The sequence below is a fragment of the Aulostomus chinensis genome, chromosome 1, assembly GCF_037954235.1.
Source record: "Aulostomus chinensis isolate RoL2024-O1b breed Wild chromosome 1, RoL_Achi_v1.0, whole genome shotgun sequence".
NCBI lineage: Eukaryota > Metazoa > Chordata > Actinopteri > Syngnathiformes > Aulostomidae > Aulostomus > Aulostomus chinensis.
In genome coordinates this window covers 26,852,534-26,870,315 of record NC_141320.1, presented here as the reverse complement: position 1 = coordinate 26,870,315, position 17,782 = coordinate 26,852,534, and the positions used below count along the sequence as shown (strand labels likewise).

General features: G+C 45.1%; 2 non-coding genes across 2 annotated transcripts; one reads left to right on the top strand and one right to left on the bottom strand.

Moving 5' to 3' along the window:
- Positions 1 to 8,790: 8,790 nt before the first annotated feature.
- Positions 8,791 to 8,954, top strand: LOC147270975 (U1 spliceosomal RNA). The gene has a single exon (XR_015116704.1). It is a non-coding gene; the product is annotated as a U1 spliceosomal RNA (small nuclear RNA).
- A 5,527-nt stretch (positions 8,955 to 14,481) lies between these two features.
- trnaa-cgc (transfer RNA alanine (anticodon CGC)) lies at positions 14,482 to 14,553 on the bottom strand. The gene has a single exon. It is a non-coding gene; the product is annotated as a tRNA-Ala (tRNA).
- Between the last annotated feature and the right edge of the window lie 3,229 nt (positions 14,554 to 17,782).

The following is a 17,782-nucleotide window of genomic DNA, read 5'->3' as shown; positions in this document are numbered from 1 at the left end:
AGGTCATCCAGTCATGTGACTGAAGTCATCCAGTCACGTGACTGAAGTCATCCAGTCATGTCAGTGATGTCACTTGGCAGGACTGTCATTGCCGTCTCATTCTAGAAAAGAATCCAGACTCCACATACAAGATGGTTGATGTTTTCTTGACTTGATGCTCTGACTGTCAGGGTGGATGACAGCTTCTTCTGCTGCTGCATCTGAGTGGCTATGATTGGAGGTTTTACCTCCCAAGGTTGTTTGGTTCCAGGGGAGACTTCAAAATTCCAGTCCCCAACCTGGGCTGTTCTGAAACTCTTCTCCTGAATCACTCCTGAGTTCTTGTTAAGAGCTGGAAATGAGCTGCAGCAAGAAAAAATACCAGTGCCAACCAGATCAACTTAAAGACTGTTTTTGTAGTGATTTGGTTCGAAACAAATAAAACTGACTTGACTTGATTTGGTGCCTCATGAGGAGAAAATTTGGGCACAAATGTTGGACAAGAGTGTTTGTGGAGGGGTGTTTTTTGTTGTTGTTGCAGTGTTGTAAGTCACTGTAACTGCAGCTAAAAGATTGAACTTTCTCCAAATGTCCTCAAGATGGTTTCCAATGACATCAGTTGTCACAAGAGGAAGTCTGCATGTAAACACACTCAGGTGTGCCCAGCTATTCTTATGAGAACATTGGATCAACTTCATTCTATGTGCAGCCTAACCTTAATCTTAATCTTAACCTTAACCAATTGAATCTTAATCTTTATTTGAAACTAAACTCAATCCAGACCTTCACTCTGAAAGAACTCACAAACTGCATTGCGCTGCATCAGGGCCGGTCTTTGGTCCCCATGAGGACGAGGACTCCTGATCAGTGTTGATGATGGAAATGGTCTCCAACACCATAAAACAAGAAATACACACACGTGTAAACACACACAGTGACCCCGCATGTCGTTTTTGCCCAACTTAAATTTTCATTCATTACCCAGAACCTCTCAAAAGCCCTGAAGAAAAATTGAATATTTGGAGTTTGAAAGCCATAAATCACATCCATATCATCTTGTCCATCTCAGTCTGATCTCATCTTTGTTGTTTTTTTAAAGAGGGACAAATTGGTACTTGGTTAAAAAAGCACTGTGGGAAAATGATCCTGCTTTCAGGGAGGTCTTTGGTGAGTTTGCTAACAATGCAGAGAACCATGACGGTACCAAGCACAAGGCTGCTGCCCTCTGCATCACAGCTACACTTTGGAGTCTGTTTGAACTGAATGTGAAGGGTCTGACATCATCACACCAGTACGACAACAAGTGACCATGAACCAAAAGAAAACCTTCACTGATGAGTCCATGGATCTCATTGATCTGTGCCATTTCCTGATCTTCAGGTTCTGTCTTTGATTTCTTTCTTTGATCTCTAAATTCTGAGCTTTGGTGTCCTTGGTCAGTCTTTGAATTTCTGTTAATGAAAAAAAAAGAACTCCCAGCATATTTCTGCAGACCATTGATAGGGATTTTACCAACTGCACCATAGCAACCCTCTTGCTGTCTGCTGTTGTGCCATTGAAAAGTAAGACAGCCTGGCAGTCAACAAACTGGGCTCAACAGAAAAATGTCAACTAAAGATGGATTAAAGACCAGGAGGAAATGTAACCAACCTACAAAGATGGAGGGGAATTGAGACCCACATGTTTGCCATCCTTGATGAACTGTCCACTGGTGCAGGGGATGAGGTCATGGCCATGATCTGGGAGCCAGTCCTGGATGTTAAATGCCCTGATGATGGACAGTGCAGTGGCAAAATGTCTGGTCCACTGACTGAACTCTGCCACAAGTGAGGAACAACAGTCAGCAAGGAGTAGAAACGAAGAGGAGAAATGGAGAGAACAGAAAGAATGAGAGATCATGGAGGAAAGAGGCTGATATTTGCAAGTGTCCTGACTACAACACAGCAATCTAGAGAAACCATGACCTGGATTACTGAGGACATCCACTGGCAGTTCATTTCTGTTGATCATAGGGCCATGCTGGGTGAAGCAGGAATGAATCCTGGGACTGAGGTTGTGGAGCAATGGTCACCTTTCCTGCTGAAACTGTCAATTCTTCTGCTTGGTTCTCTCCACAAAACCAGTCCCTTAACGGAGCTCAAACCCCAGTTACAGCTGTGAGAGCCCAGAATCGGACACACTGGACCATCAGGAACAGCTTTGTGCTTTCAAACAACAGAGACGACACTCAAGGACTCAGGGAACGCAGGAATCTCTGGCCTCAGCTGACATGTTGAATTTCAGCAACACTTCATGATGCTGGGTTTCGCCAACCAATGAGAAGATGAAGGAGGCCGTCAACTCCTTCAAGCTCAACATCTCCACTGCTTTACCCAGGAGGTCAGGAGGTCAAAGCAGAACCTGCACCCCCCACCTCTGATGTTTACTCCACACAGAGATGAGGGGTCTGTTCAGAAGAGTGAGCTGGAGTCTGGGCAAGTCTTTTCATTCAGTCCCCGGTTGAAACAATTGTCTCCACCAACTTCAGTATGGGTCTGGACCTGCACAGGTTACAATTCGTGTCTTGGTCCCAAGGGTTTGTTGAACCAGAGAAGCTTCAAGTGGTGACGCTCATTAAACCATGCATGAAGGTCAACCTGCATTATCTGCTGTGCTCATTAGCAGGGACTTAGCTCCAATGGTAGAGTGCTAGCTTAGCATGTGAGAGGTAGAGGGATCCATGCCTTCCTTCTCAGAATACTTCAGCTTGTTCTGTTGATCAGAGGAGCTGCTGGGTGATGAATGCTGATGTTTGTCCACTGCTGTGATAAAGTGTCCCCTGTTACTGAGATGTGGATGAACACCTGCTCAGGTCAAAGCTGCAATAAAACCAGGGACTCTGAACCACACAGTGAAGGAGTTTGTCATCAAGATTTATGGCAGCTTTGAAACTTCCCACCATCTCCTGAATGTGGAGCAACTTGTCCTGCCAAAACTGTCCCCTCTTCCATTCTTAATAACACCTGTCCTGACTGGCAATCAAGCTAGGCTGCAGCGGTGAAAGCACTTAATGCAGCCAGGATACACAATGACTCAGGATACACAGGAATCTGTTGACTCAGCTGGAGAAGCAGAGGGTCCACCAAGACCAGCAGACACCTTCATTCTTGATTCTTGATTCAAGGGCAGCCCCTTGAGATGCACCATCTCATTTTGGAGGGGGTCCTGACAAATAATGACCAACAATACAACAATAATAAAAGTAGATTCTATTTTCAACACAAGGACACACACATCATACACCCAGGTACAGGCCAACAATGTTCCCCAAAGCCCCCCCCCCCCCCACCACCACCACCACCATCCAGTATTATACAAAGTATGATCAGAGATCCCACTGCAGAATAAGAGTGGGCCTGTGTTCACATACTCATACATTTAAACACCCATCTAAAGAAATACTGCTTCCATGCACCATTAAAGTACACAATGCATATTCATACACAAATATCCACATATTTACAGAGAAAAGGGGAGGTGCATCAGAAACGAGAGCAGATGTTTGAAAATGCTTGATGATTTGAAGATGAGAAAGGAAGAGAGAGACCCAAGTGAGGAGGAAAGGTTGTTCCAATCTGATGGAGCTTTAAATACAACCGGTCAAAGCAGGAGGCCGTCCCCACTGATCCTGGATCTGCTCAACCTTCCTGCCTGTTAAAAGGAAGGTTTTCATCACCACTGTTGCAGGATGTGCTGCTGATGGAGAATTGTTGGGTGTAGATTCATTGAAGCAGTTTGGTGCTGGACCTGTTCTACTAGTAAAGAGTCATGAGAGAACTTTGTTGTGATTTGGTTCAAACAAATAAAAATGATTTGACTTGATTTGGTGCCTCAGGAGGAGAAAATTTGGGCACAAAAGTTGGACAAGAGTGTTTGTGGAGGTTGTGGATCAAAGTTCTATTGATATACAACACATAAAATCAAACAATGTGAAGCAGGCTAATGAACAATAAATCAAATATAAAAATGCTTTATTTTAAGATCTAGAATATCTTGTGAATATCTGGAGCTTCATTCCAGCAGCAGACCTCCTCAGGTGATGACTTCATATTTGACATGTTTACCATTCAATGAGACTCATTGTCAGTCCATTGAAATCTACTGGTGTTCCTGGTGAGTTGATTTAACAACATGAGCTGACAGAATCTACGTTCAGGTAGGAACCACCACATCCAGGGTTCTGGACCTTTGAGCAGGCAGAGCCATCAAAGTAGCAGACTAAGCTAGCAGACGTTAGCATTGAGAAGAAACTGATACCTGAGTCTACTTTTGGGTCTGGTCAAGTGATGACACAATAATATGACATCATTGTCAGACTGACGCCTGCTCAACAGTGACCAAACACTGCCCTATTGCATCGTGGGAAATTTCTGCTTGGCTTGTGTCCATCAACACACACAAAGAAATTTATCTCATGCTGCCGTGACGTGGATTCGAACCGGGGTTGCTGCAGCCACAACGCAGAGTACTAACCACTATACGATCACAGCTTCCGCAACAGCAGCTTGAGCTTCTATGTCTTTGTCTCATTGAGTGTTGCGGCGAACAGCTGTTGAACAGCTGATGGGCGACTGCGGCGGCCCCTGATGCAGGAGACGGGCCAGGACCCGTTCAGAAGGTGGTGAATATTATTCTTGGTGTTTTTAGGGCATGTTCCCACCCATCTTCACGTGGGTGACAAAAATGGATTTTTTGTAAAAATTTCGGCGCGAGTTCGGCCTGTCAAATCCTGATTGGGGCCAGTTTGGTTGTGTTGTCTGCAGCGAGAGCGCGCCTGGCACGCTCAGCGGGAGCGAGTCCGATCATTATAAAGGTGGGTCAAACAATTTAGGTAGAGACGAAGGACGGCACGGGCAGAGCAGACGCAGGTCTTCATTCCACCTGCAGAGCTGTAGAGCATGGATCATGTCAAGGACTAAATGAGGGGAAAGAGAGCAGGAGAGCAGGGCAGAGACAAACACAGAGAATGCTCTCATAAAACAAGGACTGTTCAGTCAACAGTAGAGCAGAGTGGCGCAGAGGAAGCGTGCTGGGCCCATAACCCAGAGGTCGATGGATCGAAACCATTCTCTGCTAGAAGAAGAAAAATAAGATGAACCTGCATCTTGAGAAATGTGTGTCTGTTAAAAAGAGGTTCATAAGGATATTTTCTTCCTCCACAATCACCAACCATTGTGAGAGTTAACAACAGTCCACTTTCTGACTGAAGCAAAAGTAGACTTCAAAAGGTTCTTCTGATTCAACATAGCAGCTAAATTTCCATTTCCTGAACAGGACAGGTTAAAAAAAAGGGAATGTCATGACTTCCTCTGTATGTTAGAATATGAACGACTAAAAATGTTCATGCCCAGTTTAAAGTTAGAATTAAACTGAAAATACAAAAACCTTCCCTCTTCAATCCTGTCACTCAGTGTTGTAAACTGTTTCAAACAAATTCTACTGTTGAACAGTTCAAGAGTTTCTAATGAAGCTGAATGTTCTCCTCTACTTTCCTCAGTTGTGCTTCTTTCATGTCCTCCTGAGATCAAAGACAGAATTCCAGGTACAAATAAAGACACTATCAAAGCCCCCCTGATGAAATCATCATCAATTCTGTCTTTGATCTGGAGGCTCTTGCTTTAATCTTGGCTTTGATCTGGCTAATGTTTCCTGACAGGTTGCTGTTTCCACTCCAGAGCAACCAGTAGTTGATCCTATCAGACCAGTCTGATGAACGAAGCTTTTCACTGTCAGTGGAATCACTGGGAAAAGAAACTCCTCCTGTCAGATGAAGGCTTCACTGTGTTGAGGAGGGTTTGTTCAGATGATTCTGGAAGAATAAATCAAAACCTCATCATTGAACATGAACATTAATCACTGATGACTGTTTTAACTGAACCTACTGGATACTGTGGTGCCTGATGAGGAGACAACTTGGGTACAAAGTTGCAGAAGAGGGTTTTTGGAGAGGAGATTTAGATGAGATGGTTTCCAAATCAAATCGGTTGTCACAAGGGAAAGTCTGCATGGAAACACACACACACACACACAACACACACACACACACACACACACACACACACACACACACACACACACACACACACACACAGAGTCCTACTGACTAACCCATGTTTTTCTTCACTTAAACCACCACTGGAGTATTGAAAGAGATTGCATGAGACACCATCAACTTACATTAAAAACCCCTGACTGCCTTTAATTCCCTCCTGGCTGCAGGAAATTAGACAGACCAGCCCATAGCGGGCCTGCACGGTGGTGCAGTGGTCAGCACTGTGCCCTCACAGCAAGAAGGTTCCGGGTTCGAGTCCTGGCTCGGGCGTGGGATCTTTCTGTGTGGAGTTTGCATGTTCTCCCCGGGCCTGCGTGGGTTCTCTCCAGGTACTCCGGCTTCCTCCCACGGTCCAAAGACATGGACATTAGGGGACGAGGCTGATTGATACTCTAAATTGACCGTAGGCGTGAGCGTGAATGGTTGTTCGTCTGTGTGTTGGACCTGCGATGGACTGGCGACCTGTCCAGGGTGAACACCGCCTCTCGCCTGTAGATGCTGGGATAGGCTCCAGCCCCCCCCCCCCCCGTGACCCTTACTAGAAAGGAATAAGCAGAAGATGACGATGGATGGCCCATAGAGTGGAGGTGAGACCACAACCATGCTCTACAATCAATATTTACATCAAAACAGCAACAACTTAACCTGACTAAATATATACATGATTCCAGACTACTACACCAACTCAATCATACATCCACATAATCATTCAATGAACCTTGCCTGTGATTGTACCCCCTCCCCCATCTGGGAGCAAAGGTTTGCACCTACAGCTCTTAAGGAGCTTCCTTGGGCCACTCTCCCCTTTTGGCTCCACCCCCTTTAAAGAAACCACCAGGAAGAGGTGAGGACTGACGTGACGACTGAAACTGCCACATTTACATGAGACAAACTTGATCAACACTAAATACCAGGCCTTGCACAGTGATTCCCACTGACTGACACTGGGGTCTTCATTTTCCACAGGCAGGATGGCCGGTTCCCCTGTGCTTCCCAGGTCCCTCCCTGGAACACATGGCATAGAAAATGTTTCACATATTTGCTGATTCAATAAACCTGACCATTAACATGTGTGTGTGCCTCTAATTTACATAAACTGTTAATACCAAGACAAATGCTACCTTCAATTCATCATTTATGTCATGGAACCCTTGGTCTCCATTACATTGGTCAACCAGAGAAGCTTCAACTGGTGACGCTCATTCAACCATGAAGGTCAAGGTGCATTATCTGCTGTGCTCCTTAACAGGGGAATTAACTCAAATGGTAGAGCGCTCGCTTAGCATGTGAGAGGTAGAGGGATCGATGCCCTCATTCTCCAGAATACTTTAACTTGTTCTGTTGATCAGAGGAGCTGCTGGGTGTTGAATGCTGATGTTTGTCCACTGCTGTGATAAAGTGTCCCCTGTTACTGAGATGAGGATGAACACCTGCTCAGGTCAAAGCTGCAATGAAGTCAAGTCATCTCCCTGTAAAGTACCAAATAACAACAAAAGTTACACTTTACAAGTAGAACAGGTCCAGTTCAACACTCCTTAAATGAATTTACACCCAACTATTCTTCATGAGCAAGCACATCCTAGCTTAGGCCCAACTTTTCTTGGCGCTCTCCCAGATGCTTGGGAGCTTCTGGGGGAGCGCTAGTTGGGCCTAAGCTAGGAGCTAAGCTAAGGCGGTCTGCACCAGCTAGTGAGGGCTGGCTAGCTCTTGCAGCTTTTGGTGCAGAGCCGCTGCAGGTCCAATTCAACATCGCTAAGCCTCACCTCCAACACAGCAAGAAAACTACATTTAACACACTTATCAGTATCACTAAAGGAGGCAGAGGAGGAAGAAAACATGTGGCACTCTGAGCAGGAGAGAGGAGAACAAGAGGGAGAAGCCATCGTTAGCTTGGAGTGGAGAATTTACAAGGCAGAAAGACTGTTGCTACCAGAATGATGGTCTTTTAAACTTCAGCCAAATAAAGCAAGAAGGTATTAATTTTTGGTGGGTAATTAGTCAACGAAATAAGGAATTAGCAGGGAGGATCACACTTTAGCGAGCACAATGAAGCAAGGCTCTACGTTCAGCAACACAGAAAAAGGACTTGAGGTCACACGCTTCCTGCAACCAAGGTCAAAAATCCAGGACGGATGAAGGGGAGGACAACAAAGACAAAGACACAAGAAACAGAGATAATAACCATAAACTCCATAACAACCATAACAAATATAACCATACAGAACATACATAACAAATATAACAAGAAAAGCATTAAAAAATATGTCACCTCTGGTCAGATACCCTGATTTGCATTTGTGTCTCTCAGCATTTTCATTTTCATGTTAAAGCCTCCAGAATGAGGGGAGGGGTCAGGGGCAGTTTTCTGTGTTGTCTGCAAACTGAATTACAGGAAACCTGAACTTCCACTGTCAATGTATCCAACTGATTCATAATTTTTTGATCTATACATAGATAACTTGTAGTTATTGCCCACACACACACACACACACACACACACACACACACACACACACACACATTTTGTGAAACAACTCAGGAGTCGAGCTTCCCGGGCTTGGGATATCCGACATCCGGCATCGTTGTGAGAAACAAAGGGGGCTGCGCACGCGGCAGATTGGCACAAGGTAGGAAAGATCAGGCGCTGTGTCGGCCTCCCTGCCTGTCAGTCAGAAGGCTGTGTCCCTGGAGCTCATGTCTGTTCCTAAGCTCAGCGAGTCATACTTACCTGGCAGGGGAGATACCATGATCAGCAAGGTGGTTCTCCCCGGGTGAGGCTCAGCCATTGCACTGGGGCTGTGCTGACCCTGGTGAATTCCCCAAATGTGGGAGTCTCAACTGCATAATTTCTGACAGTGGGGGACTGCGTCCGCGCTCTCCCCTGTGATTGTGTGAAAAAACGAAAGAAAGAAAGAAAGAAAGGCCGACCACGGCGGCAACAACAACAACGGTGACCGCCTGTCCCAGCCAGTTGGTGGTCTCCTCTTGTGCTGGCCAGCCTGAGGAGACCGCGGAGGACGTAGCCTCGATGAGCTCCCAGTATCTCTCACACCTTCCAGCCCTAAATGAAGAGGGCAGGGTTTCTGCCACATTTAGTTGAGGGTCATGGTATCTGACAAGCCCTGGGCTCAGGACAATACATCCACGGCTCGTCTTCGCAGTAAGTGGAATGATACCAGAGAATTCATGCGTGGGAGGAGATCAACTTGGAAAACCCCGACTCTCAATTCTGACGACATCACTGTCGCATCATTTTGAGATCATTAGCAATTCTTCTTACATCACTGTCGCATTATTTTTAGTTTCATAGCAACTCTTACTACATTACTGTGTCATTATTTTAAGGTTTTTAGCAACTCTTAATAAATTACTGTCAGCATCACTTTGAGTTTATTAGCAACTATCACTACATTACTGTCAGCATCATTCTTGAATTAATTAACAATTCTTCCGGCATCACTGTAGCATCATTTTGAGATCATTAGCAATTCTTACTACATCACTGTCACATCATGTTGATATCATTAGCAATTCTTAAGACATCACCGTAGCATTATTTTGAGTTCATTAGCAACTCTTACTAAATGACTGTCAGCTTCACTTTGAGGTTGTTCAAAACACTTACTACATTACTGTAAGCATCACTGAGTTTATTAGCAACTATCACTACATTACTGTTTGCATCGTTTTGAGTTTTTTAGCAATTCTTACGACATCACTGTCGCATCATTTTGAGATCATTAGCAATTCTTCTGAAATCACTGTCGCATTATTTTGAGGTTCGAAGCAACTCTTACTACATTACTGTCAGCATCACTTTGAGGTTAATCGAAACAAACACAGACTGTGTCTGAAATTCCACACCTGCACCCGACTCAGAATGAAAAACCAGTGTGGAATCAATTGTATCCACTGTCAATCCTGATTCTGGAGAAATTTCTTTGTGTGTTTTGATGGACGCGAGCCAAGCAGAAATTTCCCACAATGCAATAGGGCGGCGTTTGGTCAGTGTCGAGCAGGCGTCAGTCTGACAATGATGTCATATTATTGTGTCATCACCTGACCAGACCCAAAAGTAGGCTCAGGTATCAGTTTCTTCTAACCGGACGTCTGCTTTGACTGGTTGGTTGTTGAAAGAGAGCAGGACAGGACAGACAGCAGAAGACAAATATAGAGAAGGAAAGACAAAAGACAGAGAGAAAGGAGGGAGAGAATGACAAAAAGATGGGAACAAGATGAGGGTGAAAGACAAGCAGAGAGAAAGACAGAGGGACAGGGGGATGGAAGACAGACACACAACCAACAACAGCAGCAGCAATAATAGTAAACTAGCTGCCAATGATAACGTCTCCTGGTCGCTGAAGCAATCAACTTCATAATAGGAGGATTGAAGAGCCAGGAAATAAAATATTAGCACAATACTGATGTGAATGTTCGTGCAATACTGAGAACACTGATATGAAGACGACTAGTAGGGGCGGCACGGTGGTGCAAGAAGACAAACAAAAAAGGCTGGTGTGATCCAGACATCCATCAAAAATGGTCCTGGAGAACTGTTCAATGTGTCAGGACTTCAGAAGCTCCAATCCTCTCTAAGGTCCAGTGAGAGTGGAAGAGATTATAAATGAGAGAAGCAGGGCCCTCACTCAGAACTGAACCAGCTCAGCTGGGAGAGCGTTAGACTGAAGAGCTAAAGGTCCCTGGTCCGATCCCAGGTTTCAGCAGAGGAGCAGCATTGACTTTACTTTCCAGTGGAGGAACTGCAGACATGAAGGAAACTAACATCTTGTCCTGTGCATTCTTGTGACATTCAGGACATTTTTGGAGCCTCTTGTTGGATTTTGCCACAGAGAATCAGAGCCAATCAAAAGCATGGTGGACTTCAACATGGAGGACTGAACAAGTCAAGAAAGCAGCAGTTTGACCTTCACAGGTGTTTCTGTTCCTGTCTCAATGCTGTAGAAAGAGCCTGAGGAGCTCAGACGGTAGAGCATCAGACTTTTAATGTGAGGGTCCAGGGTTCAAGTCCCTGTTCAGGTGCTGTGGAGGTTCCAGTGTTTGACAACATGGTACTGGATGAAGTTTAGTGTTGAACAAACTGTCATCATCAAAAGTAGAAGTGTTCTTGTCTCGCCACTGTGAGACTGTTGCTAGAAAAGTGACCAATAATAATTTCATGTGGCATGCAATTAACAAAACACCTACATTGATGGTCGAGGGGAGGTGGAGCCTATCCCAGCATCTACAGGCCAGAGGCGGGGTTCACCCTGGACAGGTCACCAGTCCATCGCAGGGCCAACATACAGAGACGAACAACCATTCACACTCACATTCATACCTACGATCAATTTAGAGTATCAATCAGCCTCGTCCCAAATTACACATCTTTGGACGGTGGGAAGGAGCCGGAGTCCCCGGAGAGAACCCATGCATGAACGGGGAGAAGATGCAGATTCTGCACCTGAGCCTGGACTCAAACCCAGAACCTTCTTGCTGTGAGGCCACAGTGCTGACCACTGCACCATCATGCTGCCGTGGTCTCATATACTTTTCTCAATTGTGTTTCTTTCATGTCCTCCTGAGATCAAAGACAGAATTCTAGCTACTGTCAAAGCCCTGATGACATCATCAGGAATTCTGACTTTGATCTGGAGACTCTTGCTTTAATCTGAATTTGACCTGACTAATGTTTTAGTTTAGGTTGCATGATACCGACCACCTCATTTCTCCTGATGGACTGGTGACCTGTCCAGGGTGAACCCTGCCTCTTGAACAATGTCACCTGGGATCGCCCCCCCCCCCATGACCCTTAAAGGATAAGAACAGAAAGTGGATGGAGGGATGGACTCAGCACTGAAATCAGCTGATCTGATCCACATTCTAATGTTTCCTGTCCCTCTTTAGGAGTCAGTGAGAATAGTAGTGTATATAATAATGTATATCCAACCTTGTAGTATCTTTCCAAAGCTTTGAGTATTTCTTCTTGTTTCTACTTGTAGTTTTAGTGTCTGGATCTTTTCTTTTGATGTCCTGCTGTCTGCTCTTTGCTTTTGGAGCTTCCTTCAACAACTACCAGGCCTCCTGGGTACTGTAGGAAACATGGTCAAGTTCTTCTGACTTCTCCAGGAACGTCCTGCTCACATTGGTCTGTCTTCATTTTGACTCCTCCCACTGCCACAATGACCAGCCTTTATACTCTTGGTGACTGGGGCCCTGGTTGCTGCAGGCCTCAACACCAGCCTGTGGTTGTGAGCAGGGCAGAACAGAACTGACAGTATCTCCCTTGCAGGACCTGGGTCAGCGCCTGGTGCCAGCTGGGGCACTGCTTTAACCTGGACCCCTAGAAGATCTTCTCCAGGAACTGGCCTTTTTGGTTCCATCAAGGCCTGAGAGGATGGTGAAGAGTGATCCTCCACCAGGCAGCACAGTCAGCAGCAGCCATTTTGTTCCACTAGAATCAAGTATGATAGTGACAGACTGGTGAGTACTTGCTAACTAACACTTCCTGTTTTTACTGCTATTCTTCCATGAATGTGCTCATGTTGGCTGGTCCCCAACCACAGTTTCAAAGCCATGATGACATCTTTCATCAACAATCAGACTTATTTTTTCTCTATTTGGACAAATAAGGTTTCAACTGACACGGCTGGCCAACGTCCTGGAGTTCATTCAGCCTGGAGAACCAGGTGCTGGTTCCTTCTTTTACCAGGCAGGAACGGTCAGCAGATCCAAGATCAGTAGGTGAAGATGTCTGCTTTGACTGGTAGGAGGAAAGAGAGCAGGACAGCTGGTCAGAGACAAAGACTGATCATGAAGAAGGAGTGCTGTATTCTGCTAGCACATGCTAGTGACAGTCAGAGATCAGGAGTCTCAGCAGGGAAAGATTCATCTCTTATTTCAGAGGACAATTGGACGTTCACTGGAAGACTGTGACGTGCGGTGAGGTTCATGGCTGGTGAGGCACCGACAGACATCTGGTGAGGCACCGACTCCATCACAATCAGATCTGTCAACATATGAAAAAAAACCCTGCATTTAATAATAAATCAGTCAAAAAATGTTCTCCATGTTTTGGCTTCTGTCTGCCACAGCTTCTTCAGCGCTCTGGATACTTTAGCGTGAACCTCCTGCTTCCATTGAAAATCCAATTTAGAAAATTGTTTTAGCTTAGAAATGGAATCCTCCATTGTGACATTACGGCCACTCAGGAGAAAAACAATAACTGAATGACTGCACTTGACTTTCCTAACAGTAAATTGTAGCTCGCTGTCACTTCTTCTTCTGCAGCGGACCGGAGGAGGCGGAAGCAGAATCCCTGGGCTCACTAGTGCCTCCTCCATGAGGCAGGAGAACTGTGTGCCTCACCCAGCACCTTTTCGCAGCCGTTTTTATGATCGCTCAGCACAAGAAACACGTACACTCAGTGTATACAAAAACACTCTACATGATATTCACCAGCTAAACTATAGAAATGTAGTTTGTTTAGCAGAAGTATTTGGACATTTTAATAGCGCCATAGAAAGAGACAGCAATACGGGCTCCCTGCATAGCATGCAGCACAGTTAGCCGAGTCATTGAGCAATGCCTGGTGAGGCTCAGCTGCCTGGTGCCTCACCGCACGTCTCTTCTCAGTATTTCAACGATAAATATGAAAAATCTGTGATTTTGAATAAAAAAATAACTTAAAACTGGTTGAGTTAAAAGCAAAATAACTTTATCGTACAAATCAAAGGATAAATACAATAATTGCTTTTATTTTTTCCAATTTACATTTTTTTCTTTCCATGATGACGGGCGAGACACGGCCTCACTTGCCTCCCCTGACCGCACGTCACTGACACACACACACACACACACACACACACACACACACACACACACACACACACACTGAGACATGCAGCAGCTCACAGTAACTGCCTCAGTCACACAGCAGATAGACTCCTTTCTGTAACAAGATAAGCAGTAGAAATGGATGGAAGTGATGATGAACTGATGAACAGGTGATTTGTCCAAAAGTCAACATCAGATTCATTTCCAATCTGTGGAAGCAGTTTCATCTTGAGGTTCCAGGTAAGAACAGCCAGCTGTGGGCTGACACACATCTCTTCAGGAGCACTTCTATGCTCCAAACTTGCCAGGTTGAATTGTGTCTGTATTCTGAGGGCAGCAGGAGGACGGAGGAGTGAGGACACACACATTTGGAACTGAGAGCAGCTGTGTGTGGGATTTCCCCAGCAAAGATAAAACCAGCTCCTTCATGCTGGCTATGAAGGCTCACAGTCACACTGACGCAGCTACAACTACTTTGATATGCAACAGACAGGTTTCTCTTCTGGGAGTTTGTTATCGACTGTTGTCACATTTAAGGATCAATTTAGCTGTTAAGATGAAGGCTCCAAAGGACCAGCTGGAGATGCCGGGGATTGAACCCGGGGCCTCATACATGCGAAGCATGCGCTCTACCACTGAGCTACATCCCCTCTGGTAGAGTCACTGTTTAACTGATCAAACACAAATTTTAGGGATAAAAAGGAAGTCAGCCTCTGATCTCAAAGGCTCTGTGATCTCAGGAGTTTCACTGTGATGTCAGCCCTCACAACCTTAGACCACAGAGGCAAGTCAGGCTCCAGGAAGCTGAGGCTGCTCCGTTCTCAGTCCAGTCCAGAGTGAAGGTTTCCCTCTCAGAAGCTTTCCAATCCAGCCCAGATCCTCTCTGACTAGCAGGAGTCTTTGACGAATAAAAAATCATTATATTGAACGTCTGCACATCCTCAGAATGAAGTAAAAGTATTTGTGTTCCTAAAATAATCTCCAGATGCTAAGATCAATTATTAACATTGATTGACAGCTCTAAACTGACCCACCATCACGATACAGTTGCAACTGAAATATTTAGAAATATTTCAAGGAAGCAGCAGGCCCTCATCTGCCCCGGTCCACCCGACTGTGTCCCCTGAGACAGATGACAGCTCACTTCCGGCAGAGGCAGTTAGGTTGAGGACCGTTGCTGATGTCATCAACTGATGTCTCCATCACCAAAGGTGACAGACAGGATGGTCATGGACATAAAACAGAGGTCGAAGAATGAGAAAGAATGGTTGTCCTGACTGAAGTTTAGCTTGAGCTTTTTAATTTGTTACTAAAGGAAGTATTGGTACAAGTAAAGGCAGGCGAACTTTCCACAAATATTCAGAATTAACTTTGACAACCAAAACATGAACCAAGACGACAAAATAGTGAACATGAAAAAGGAACCAGTCCCACCTTCTTGTGTGTTCCTGCTGAAGTAAATGTTTATGAAGATTTGTTGTGTTCTTTTCCAAAGGTCCAGCCAGCATTGCAGGTCTCAGGAGGAGGAGCCACTTCAGCAGGATCTGTGGGACAAATCCCCCCATGGTGAGACCTGTCCAGCTCCCTGCAGCTCTGCAAGTGTTCCCAACTCTTCATTCCAGCTGTTTGGTTGAATCCCATTTTTTCACCTTTGAACCTTTTGAACACTGATGAGGAGGTGAGGCTGGAGGCAAAACCACAACCTCACGTCATCTCACAGGATGAACCAAAATGCCAGACACTTCCTGTCACTGCTCCAGCACCACCTGTCTCCCCTCCATGTCTTTACCATCTGTGCAGCTTCCTGCTGTCCCTGGACCCTCACAGGTGATCGCTCCACCTGGAGCCTCACAGATGGGTTCTAACCTCCCAATACCTGCAGCCCAGCCTCGACCCACTCAGACACAGTCACCCATTCAAGCTGGGCCTGGTACCACACTCCAGTACAGACAGAGAGAAAGAAGACACACGGGATCCTTTGAAGAAAATGTAATAAAGACAGGAAGCCCCCATCACATTGTCAGTGTTTCAGTGACTGGCATTGTGAAGAGACTGAGACAAAGTCAGTTATGAATGGAGGGCTGAGTTGGAGCAGAGGGGGGCAGGATCCTGGGGGTGGACTGTCTTTAGGGGGCTGAGGTGTCTGGTGGTCTTGGTGGACCCTCTGCATCTCAAGCTGAGACCACAGAGTCCTGTGTTCTTGAGTCATTGTGTATAGTCTCTGTTGTTGGAGAGCTCAATGTGGTCCCTGATGGTCTAGTGGCTAGGATTCGGCGCTCTCACCGCCGCGGCCGGGGTTCGATTCCCGGTCAGGGAATGAGTTATTTAGAGGTTGAGGGAGAGGTGATCAGGTGGTCCACATGATGGTGGAGGTGATGAACTGTGAGTCCATCATGGCTCCACTCTCACCCCCATTGTAGTGTTCTTGGTTCACTCTGCCATGGCCCCACGTTGAAGGGTAACTGTCTCATTCAGGTTCAACCCTCTGTTAGACTCTATTAAGTCACTGACTCTCAAACTCTGTAATCCTCCTTCGTAGCTTTGGATCCTCCTCAGCACAGAAAGTCTGTTCACTGATGTAGGAACTGGAAAACTTAGAGCTCCGGTCCTTCGTTCCTTCCTCCACTGAGCAGAACAAACACAGAACAGAGAGCAGTTCCTCCTACAGTTCTCAGAAAGACTGAGGGCAACAAAGAAAGGAGGGAAATGCAATCAATGTTGAATTATTTTACATTTCTTATATTTGATCAAAGATAGAACTTAATAAGTGTCCATCAACCTGCAGGACAAACTCCTTCACTGTGTGGGAGGTTCAGAGTCCCTGGTTTGATTGCAGCTTTGACCTGAGCAGGTGTTCATCCTCATCTCAGTAACAGGGGACACTTTATCACAGCAGTGGACATCTCAGTAACAGGGGACACTTTATCACAGCAGTGGACAAACATCAGCATTCATCACCCAGCAGCTCCTCTGATCAACAGAACAAGCTGAAGTATTCTGGAGAATGAGGGCATCCATCCCTCTACCTCTCACATGCTAAGCTAGCACTCTACCATTGGAGCTAAGTCCCTGCTAATGAGCAGCAGATGATGGAGGTTGACCTTCATGCAGGGTTGGATGACCTTCACCAGTTGGAGCTTCTCTGGTTGACCAACATGCGGAATCTCTTTCAATACTCCAGTGGTGTTTAAGTGATGACAATATGGGTTAGTGACTGGGAGTGTGTGTGTGTGTGTGCGTGTGTGTGTTTGTGTGTGTGTATGTGTGCGCGTGTGTGTTTGTGTGTGTGTATGTGTGTGTGTTTGTTTTTGTGTTTGTATGCAGATTTTTGCCTGGAACAACGGATTTTATTTGAAGCAAGAGACTCCAGATCAAAGTCAGAATTGATGATGATGTCATCAGGGGGCTTTGATAGTGTATTTATTTGTACCTAGAATTCTCTCTTTGATCTCAGGAGGACATGAAAGAAACCCAACTGAGGAAAGTAGAGGAGAACGTTCAGCTTCATTAGAAACACTTGAACTGTGTTGAATTATATATATATATATATATATATATATATATATATATATATATATATGTATATATATGTGTGTATATATATATGTATATATATGTGTGTATATATATATGTATATATATATGTGTGTATATATATATGTGTGTATATATATATGTATATATATATATGTGTGTATATATATATATATATGTATATATATATATGTATATATATATATGTATATATATATATATATATATAAGGGCTGCACGGTGGTGCAGTGGTTAGCACTGTGGCCTCACAGCAAGAAGATGCCGGGTTCGAGTCCCGGCTCGGGCACAGGATCTTTCTGTGTGAGTCTCCATGTTCTCTCTGTT